Source organism: Microtus pennsylvanicus, chromosome X (genome assembly GCF_037038515.1).
Source record: "Microtus pennsylvanicus isolate mMicPen1 chromosome X, mMicPen1.hap1, whole genome shotgun sequence".
NCBI classification, from domain to species: domain Eukaryota; kingdom Metazoa; phylum Chordata; class Mammalia; order Rodentia; family Cricetidae; genus Microtus; species Microtus pennsylvanicus.
Genome location: NC_134601.1, coordinates 133,588,068 through 133,597,924, shown reverse-complemented (window position 1 = coordinate 133,597,924; position 9,857 = coordinate 133,588,068). Strand labels below are relative to the sequence as shown.

Below are 9,857 nucleotides of genomic sequence, written 5' to 3'. Positions count from 1 at the left end.
CAGCTAACTGCTTAACTTAACGAGACCACTTGATGCTCTTGCAGGGACCCCATGGTTACTCAGTACCACCTATAACTCCAGTTCCAAGGTATCTAATGCCTTCTTCTAGACTCCATGGGATCCTGCACACATATGGGGCACTTAAACTCAGGCAGGCTTGCACATATACACACACAAATATAATTAATAAAGAAATCTTTTTTGAAAATGACAAATTTCTGTATCTTTAAAGGTAAGCCCTTTGCTCAAGTAAAAAAAAATAATATCAAGAGAAATTGCCTTCTAAGTGTTTATGCTTATGCCCATAAGTCAGAGCTGCTTTCAGGTTTGGGCAGAGAAACTTCTTTTTGCAGTGGCAGCAATTAGTGCAGAGAATATTAACTTTGGCCACGAAGCATTGTGAATAAGGGAGTACTAAATGTTCACCCCTAAATAGGACATCATTCCACACCCTCTACGGGCCCAGAAGTTATGGAAGAGGGAGCAGAAAACGCTGCAGAGGTGGAAGAAAAGGTGCAGTCCTATGGAAGAAAATCAGTTATGATTACCTGCAGACTGACAGGCCCCTCAGCATTCTGTCCAGAGGTGGTCAGGAGTTTGTGGGGCCCCCTCCACTCTCTGAGGATTTGTAGACAGTTAACAGTTGCTAGAGGGTAGGGCTTAGAAGAGCCACTCATCCCTAAAGACCTATAGTAGCTCTATGAGGCAGGAAGAGGTATTTAATAGTGGTTCTCTACCTTCCTAATGCCACGACCCTTTAATACAGTTCCTCATGTTGTGATGACTCCAACTATGAATTTGTCTTCGTTGCTAATTCATAACCTTTTGCTACTGTTATGAATAATAATGTAAATATGTGATATGCAGGAGGGTCTTAGGTGACCCCTGTGAAAGGGTCCTTCCAACCCTCCACAAAGGGATTACAACCCACAGGTGGCAAACACTGCTTTAGAGGTATAAGCTCTAGTAAGGGCCCATTCTTCTAATGAGAGACAGAAAGTGGATCCGGAGGGGAGAGGAGCTGAGGAAGAGCTGGGAGGAGTAGAGGGAGAGGAAACTGTAATATTGTATGAGGAAAGAATCTATTTTCAATAAAAAGAAATATACCTTTCATCTCTGATATGGCCCTTTGTTCACCCAAATCACTTACTTATTCTTATTCTTTAAGATGTAACACTGGAACTTTTATTGAAAAATTAGATTTATTTTATTTTACAGATATGAGTGTTTTGTGTGCATGTATGTATTTGCATTCCATATATGCCTGCTGCCCTGGGAGGCCAAAGAGGGTGTCAGGTCCCCTGGAACTAACATTATGAATGTTTGCGAGCCACCATGTAGGTCCTGGGAATCAAATCCAGGTCTTCTGTGAGAAGAACAACTGTTCTAAACCACTGAGCCGTCTCTCCAGCCCCAAACAGTGCTGAAATATCCATCTTTTCTCTACTCCTGTTCTGGATACTCAAGACCTTCCCTACCGGGGGCTCAGTGGGCTTCCAAACCCTGGGGCAGTTCTCAATGCGCAGGCAGTACAGAGACCAGGGGAGGCCATCGGGGTTGCCTTAACAGAGGCTTCACTTGGGCTGCAGGCTCTGGAGTGGGGCACAGGAGGGTAGGCAGGTTTTGCAGACAGGAGCGTGCAGCTGCAGGAATTCTCTGGTGCTTCCTTCCCTTCTCTGACCTTGTCCTTGTCTTAGCCCTAGAGAGCAAAACATAGCCAAGCAATGAGAAGAACCAAGGGCACAACTCTGAAATCCTAATAACAAGTGTGAGAAAAAATGAATATAGCATCTCCCGGTGAAGAGTTAAGCGGTAGTGCTATTGTCTGCCCTGTGTACTGTGTTAGAATGAGACAGATCACATCAGCAAACGAGAAATGCGAAGGAATCAGGAAGAAGCGCGTGGTGCTGGAACGTGGTTTGTAGACAAGGCCAGAAGGATTCACCAAGTGTAGGTTCAGGCCAGCAGCAGTTGGAAATCTCTACTAGACACAGGATGAGAGAAGCCTAAAAATAGTCGTACAAACGGCGACTTCAAGGCAGAGATGGGACAATCCTCTCCCCATGTGCCATTGTACACTAACAGGAAAGCTACCCTCTGGGGCTGATAGGGGAGCCCCCCGTCGTTGCCCCCCCCCCCCCCCGCGCTGCCACCAGGCTGCCGGCTTCCTTCTCTGCCGGGCTCTACTTCTTAGTTCCCAGTGTTCCCGCCCCAAGCCCTAGACACCCAAAGCGAAGACTATCCGGGTTGGGCACTGCATTTGCAGGCTGGACCCAGCTTGTGTGGAAATTTAAACAACACGGGTATTTTTTTGCCTGGGGCCTTGGTCAAGCCAATGCTAAGATTCTCTACCAGCCACGTTGCTCAACAATTACATAGTCAGCAGATGCAACAATGGGACTAATAGTGAGAGGCAGACCAGAGCAGACTTGACCCAGAGGAGCTTGTGTTATGTGATTCCCAAACAGCTGAGCAGAAAGTTTATAAAATGGGCCCGAAATCTCTGCGAAGTCCCAAGTATTTTGAGTTTTCTTTCGGGTCAGCCCATGCTGAGAATGAACTCCGGGTATTTAAGGACTTCCGAGACAATTACATATTTACAGATGTTATCATCTGCGTGGAAGGAGAGAAGTTTCCGTGCCATCGCGCTGTTCTCTCAGCCTGCAGCGACTATTTCAGGGCCATGTTCTGTAATGGCCACAAGGAGAGCCGCGAAATGTTGGTTGAGATCAAAGGCATCTTAGCTGAAGCGATGGACTGTTTTTTACAATTCGTATATACTGGAAAGGTAAAGCTCACAGCAGAGAATGTTCAGTATCTCATCGAAATATCCAGCCTCTTTCAGGTCAACGGTCTCTGTGACGAATGTGTCCATTTTCTAGAGGAACAGCTTGATCCATGCAATTGCATAGGAATCCAGCGCTTCGCCGACACCCACTCACTCAAAACCCTCTTCGCAAAATGTCAGACCTTTGCATTACAAACTTTTGAGGATGTGTACCAGTATGAAGAATTTCTTGAGATGGACAAAGATGGACTTATTGGTTATATCTGTAACGATGAACTTATTGTTAGGAAGGAGGAGATAGTTTTTGAAGCGGTCATGCGCTGGATCTATGAAGATGTTGATCATCGAAGGCCGTTCTTGCCTGAGCTGCTGAACCACGTCCGACTCCCTCTTTTGCATCCCAACTACTTTGTTGAGACTGTTGAGGAAGACCAGCTGATCCAGAATTCCCGTGACTGTTACCAGCTGCTACGGGAAGCAAGAAGGTACCATGTACTTGGTAATGAAATCGTATCTCCGAGAACTAGGCCCCGCAGGTCTACCGGCTATGCAGAAGTGATCGTCGTGGTCGGAGGCTGTGAACAAGCAGGAGGATTTAATCTCCCATACACTGAATGCTATGACCCAGTAACAGGAGCGTGGAAGTCCCTGGCTAAGATTCCAGAATTCATCAAATCAGCCTATGCTGTCTGTGCACTGAAAAATGGCATTCTTGTCTCAGGTGGAAGAATCAACAGCCGCAATGTCTGGATGTACAACTCACAGCTAAATATCTGGTTCAGGGTCGCTCCTCTAAACAAAGGCAGGTGGCACCACAAAATGGCTGCCCTTCTCGGGAAAGTGTATGTTGTCGGAGGCTGCGATGGACAAAAGAGGCTTAGCAGTGTAGAGTGCTACGATTTATTTTCAAACCAGTGGACAGAAGTTACGCCGCTTAAGGAAGCAGTGAGTTCTCCTGCAGTGACAAGCTGCATGAAAAAATTATTTGTGATAGGAGGAGGACCTGATGAGAACTCTTATTCGGATAAGGTCCAATCTTACGATCCAGAAACCAATGCTTGGCTCCTTCGCGCATCTCTCCCAATGGCCAAGAGATACATAACAGCTGTCTCTCTGAACAACCTGATCTATGTTGCTGGTGGAATGAGCAAGGCGGTGTACTGTTATGACCCAGTTGAAGACCACTGGATACATGTACAGGACACATTCAGTCCACGGGAAAATTGTGGTATGGCTGTGTGTAATGGTAAGATCTATATCCTGGGTGGAAGACAGGAAAACGGAGAAGCCATAAATACTATTCTCTGTTATGATCCTGAAACAAGTATCATCTCAGGGGTCACTATGATGCCCAAGACAGTATCCTATCATGGCTGTGTGACCATTCATATATACGAGAGAAAAGAGAAACACTCTAAGCTCTAAACCCAGGATACCTTACACAAGAAGCCATGCCACTCCAAGAGCAGAATTTTAAGAACTAACCAGTTAACAAGCTCATTTGTGCTATGTGCAAAAAGAAATAAACCATCCTGATGCCTTTCTGCTCAAAATATCAATAGTTGAAGCAGTAATAAATCCTTTCCTGTAACTGGGGAGTATGGGGTGTTAAAATAATAGTGGAATAATAGTAGTTAGAACCAGACATAGTAGTGCACGCCTTTAATCCCAGCACCCAGAAGGCAAAGGCAGGTGGAGTTTTCTGAGTTTGAACCTATCCTGGTCTACATAACAAGTTCTAGACCAGCAAGGGCTACACACTAAGACCTTGTCTCTAAAAAATATAATTTGGCCTATGACTATACTCTTGTATCTGTGAGAAACTATGTGGGGTAGAAAATGACTCCCAGCTGCAAGCATCTTAGGGATTTATGAACTGTCTTTTAGGAATGTTCTCTCTCTCTCTCTCTCTCTCTCTCTCTCTCTCTCTCTCTCTCTCTCTCTCTCTTTCTCTCTGTCAGTTATGTAGAGAAAAATTGCCTGCCTTAAGATTCATTTAAGTTGAACTGCCTGATGTTAAGAACATCTAGAATTCATTGTGAAGGGAAGAGATGAGTTTTTAACATCCCTGTCACTGACTTTATCCACACTGATTCATTTCACTGAAGTTCTTTTTTTCTAATTGTAAAAATGTAGTGACAATTCTTTTTTTTTTAAATTTATTTATTATGTATACAGAGCTCTGCCTGCAGGCAGGAAGGGGGCATCAAATCTCATTACAGATGGTTGTGAGACACCATGTGGTTGCTGGGGATTGAATTCAGGACCTTTGGAAGAGCAGCCAGAGCTCTTAACCACTGAGCCATCTCTCCAGCCCTGTAGTCCTGTAGTGACAATTCTTTTTTTTTTTTTTTTTTTGGTTTTTTGAGACAGGGTTTCTCTGTGGTTTTGGAGCCTGTCCTGGAACGAGCTCTTGTAGACCAGGCTGGTCTTGAACTCACAGAGATCTGCCTGCCTCTGCCTCCCGAGTGCTGGGATTAAAGGCGTGCACCACCACCGCCTGGCTGTAGTGACAATTCTTGAAATTCCCTGGTGTGAGTGAGAAGGAAACACGGAACATGCAACAAAACCAATTAGGAGTTTATTGGTGGGGGGGGGGATACAGGCCTGGTGAGGTCGGTGTGTGGGGGGAGGGAAAGGGGATGAGGGAGGACGGGGGTAAATGGAAGGGAGGGAGAGGGAGGGAGGGGAGAGAGGGGAGGGAGGGAGGGAGGGGAGAGAGGGAGGGAGGGAGGGAGGGAAGGAGGGAGGGAGAGGGAGAGGGAAGGAGAGAGGGAGGGAGGGAGGGGGAGGGAGGGGGAGGGAGGGAGAGGGATGGAGGGGAAGGGAGGGAGGGAGGGAAAGGGAAGGAGAGGAAGAGGAAGATGGGGTCTCCAGTTTTTAAAGGCTGCCCAGGGCATGTGCACAGGGGGATGGTATGGTTATGTCATATGCAGATGACATAGCTCATGCATGCATGCAAGGCCTCACACAGTTGTATCAGATGTAGGTGATGCAACCATGCTGCACGTGGGTCACGCAGGGTCCTCTAAGATCCCCGGGGCCATTAGGCACTTCTGCCTGAGGGCTTGTCTGCACACACATGGCCCTGGAACCCGGAAGTGTCAGCCATGCTGTCGCTGAATCATAACAATTCTGCTACCATAAAATACCAAATTTTATGACTTTATATGATGTGGGAGTGATTTCTTTCTAATCTGTTGCTTTCGTTGGTTAATTAATAAAGAAACTGCCTAGGCCCATTTGATAGGCCAACCCTTAGGTAGGTGGAGAAAACAGAACAGAATGCTGGGAGAAAGAAGCTGGATCAGAGAGTTGCCATGATGCTCCCACTCCAGACAGACGCAGGTTAAGATCTTCTCTGGTAAGCCACCTCGTGGGCTACACACATTATTAGAAATGGGCTAGTTCAGGTGCGAGAGTTGGCCGAGAAAAGGCTAGATATAATGGGCCAAGCGGTGTTTAAAAGAATACAGTTTCCGTGTAATTATTTCGGGTATAAAGCTAGCCGTGCAGGCGGCTGGGTGGTGGGGACGCAGCCCCGCCGCTCCTTATTACAACATTTATAGACTGTTCTCTGATATTAAATACTTTTTGTAGCTGGGCGGTGGTGGTGCACGCCTTTAATCCCAGAACTTGGGAGGCAGAGACAGGCGGATCTCTGTGAGTTCGAGGCCAGCCTGGTCTACAAGAATGAGTTCCAGGACAGGCTCCAAAGCTACACAGAGAAACCCTGTCTCAAAAAACTAAAAATAATAATTAATTAATTAATACTTTTTGTAAAATTATGTAAGATATATAACAATAAAGAGATTTAAATTATACTTTAGTCCCTAGAGGGAAAATTAAATAACTAGCAAAGAAAAAAACTGTGATCCGCTTAGGTTCTCAGAGTACTTAATGAATCAAAACCGGGCAGTGGTGGTACGCGCCTTTAATCCCAACACTCAGGACACAGAGGCAAGAGGATCTCTGTGAGTTCGAGGTCAGCCTAGTCTGCAGAGTGAGTTCAAGGACAGCTAGGGCCATTGCACAGAGAAACCCTGTCTCAAAAAAGCAAAAGAAACAAACAAAAAAACTAACAGAAGAATCGAAATCCCTTGACAGAGCCAGGCAGGTACTACACACCTGTATCCAGGATCTGGAAGGCATGGGCTGAAGAGTTGGTTCAGTGTTTAGGAATGCTTACTGCTTCTACCAGGCTTTTTCTTTTGGGCCACCAACCAGCTCCCAAGTCATGACCCAGAGACTTACTATTACTTCTGAATGCCCAGCCTTGTTTCTGACTAGCTCTTTCAATTTAGCCTGTTTCTCTTTATCTATCTTTTATCTTAGGATGTTTTAACTTTTCTTTCCTCTGTATCTCTTCCTTCACTGCTTCACTGGCTGCCAGCCATGTGGCTGGCTTCTGGCCCTGGGTGTGTCCCCCTCTTTCTCTTTGTTCTCTTCTCTCTTCTCCTCTCATTCTCTCCCCGTCTAGATTTCTCCTCCTACTTATTCTCTCTGCCTGCCAGCCCCGCCTGTCCTTTCACTACCTAGCTCTTTATTAGACCTTTTAATCAGGTGCCTTAGGGAGGCGAGATGTAACAAATACAACATATCTTTACATAGTTAACCACACATCCTTACATTGTTAAATAAATACACAAATAAATAAAAGTAATACACCTTTACACAGTTAAAGCAATATTCCACAGTATAAACAAACGCAACAGGGGCTGGAGAGATGGCTCAGAGGTTAAGAGCACTGACTGCTCTTCCAGAGGTCCTGAGTTCAATTCCCAGCAACCCACATGGTGGCTCACAGCCATCTGTAATGAGATCTGGCGCCCTCTTCTGGCCTACAGGCATACATGGAGGCTGAACACTGTGTACATAATAAATAAATCTTTTAAAAAATAAAAATAAAAAATAAACAAACGCAACACATCTTTGCCTAGTCAAAGTAATATTCCACAACAACTGCTTTTGCAGAGAACCCTGGTGTGGCTCCAGCACCCATATCAGATAGTTCACAAAGGCTTGTAATTCTAGTTCCAGGAACTCTAACACCCTCTGACCTTCCTGGGCATCTACAGGCATTTGGTGCCCATAAATTCACACAGACACACATATATAGGTACGTAAAAGAAATAAATGTTTTTAAAAACCAAATGTGTTTTTGTAATACTGCTATAAGAAAACACAAACAAGAACAGGTTTGCTCCGTACCCAGCCCAATAGACTTGGACCTTACTAGTCTGAAGTTTTGTCGAGTACCTCTTCCCTAACTTGCAAGCATCTACCAGCCCTAGGAATCCCTACACTGATTCCTCAATCGTGTAAAGCAGAAGCCACTGTTCTCAGTGGAACCACTTTTCGCAAATTAAGTCTGAGCAACACTGGCCAGCAGCAGTTTCAGTTTTCTGAGAGAATTCACCTATTTGGGAGCCGTTGTATAAAATATTGATCCATGTTTTCAAATTTCTATTCATTTTTTTCTCTAGGTTTTTTTCGTCTCCATTTTATAAAGCTTACCAATAAGGTAATCATCAAAAGCCAAACAGTGGCAAACTTTTTCTTCCTCATCTTAAAATAATACAAACATTTCTTAACAGTAGTCAGTCCTTAATTGGAATCTAGAAAAAAAGAGACCTTTCCCCATAAGCTGTTTTGTATGGGTGAACAATAAAGCCACCAATGTTAAGCAGAAATGTAGATTTGGTGACCGAGACCAATAGGAATCATCTTACCAGGGAGTTGGCATGGGCACAGAAGCTGGTTTGGGAGTTCAATGTGACTTCAGGACTGCTAAAAGGACAGGAGGGGATGGTGTAGTAAGGACAACTGAATGTGCCTCTGGTTCAATTCCAAATCTCAGGGAATAGGACAATGGGCCATTTTCCAAGATAGGGTATCATTGGAAAGGTGACTGAAGGTAAGAAGACCCAGAAATAAATAACAGCAGGAAAAGAGACTTCTCCAGGATGCAAAGGAGAGGTTGGGTTAAGAAGGAGGGGGTCTAGGGAGATTTTTTTTCTCCGTGGAAACAGAAGAGTAGTGAAGATTTGCTTTTTCTCTCTTCCTAGAAAGACATGATCGTGTTTGGATCTTCAATCACAGGAGACAGTCACAGAGAAGGGGGATTCATAGATCGCTGTCATGACTGAAAATATTAGTACTAGGTTCCTTCCAAGAGATAGAACTAACTCCTTGCGTTATTCCTCCTCCTCCTCCTCTACACTTACACATTCCTCTTTTGTGGGTTCAGAGATCAAACTCAGGTTATCAGGCTTGGTGGCAAGCCCCTTTACCCACTGAGTCATCTCACCAGTCTAGAGTTTCAATAAATTCTTAACGTATTTGATAAATAATCCCTGTTCCTTGTAAAGAATTTGAAAAACATAAGGACAAGCGAGAGAGAATAGGAGATCCATCCAAAGAAGTGAGTCCAGACTCTTCTGACCACTGCCACAGTTTAGAATGGGTCTTCTGAGCTGCAGATGGAGTTTTGTATGCATAACATACACAAGGTGCCAGGTGGTGGTGGCCCAGGCCTTTAATCCCAGCACTCGGGAGGCAGAGGCAGGCGGATCTCTGTGAGTTTGAGGACAGCCTAGTCTATAAGAGCTAGTTCCAGGACAGGCTCCAAAGCTACAGAGAAACCCTGTCTTGAAAAAACTATACACACACACACACACACACACACACACACACACACACAAGGCATTAGGTTCGATCTCTAACACACACAGTTTTTGTGAAGTATTTGTTTCAAGGTGGCATTGATCTGAAAACAAATGCTTCACAAAAACAATGGTAATTTTCTTCATGTATGTAATACATTCAGATAGGTTCTGGTCTCCTCTATAAGCTGTTCATTCTGATTTACTAAAACAGAAAGTTCCAACTGGTGGTGGTACATGTCTTTAATGTCAGCACTTGGAAGATTTCCCCGAGGTTGATGACTGTCTGTGCTACATAGTGAGTTCCAGGTGAGTATGGGATGCATCATGAGAATTCAACAAACCAAATGAAAGTTCTGTGCAGATCCCACAGTTCTATTGAGCTGTTCGCATCTGCTGGTGAG

General features: G+C 44.8%; 1 pseudogene; it reads left to right on the top strand.

Annotated features, from left to right (window-relative positions):
• The first annotated feature begins 1,847 nt into the window (after positions 1-1,847).
• On the top strand, positions 1,848-4,213 carry LOC142840543 (kelch-like protein 24 pseudogene; annotated as a pseudogene).
• Positions 4,214-9,857: the final 5,644 nt, after the last annotated feature.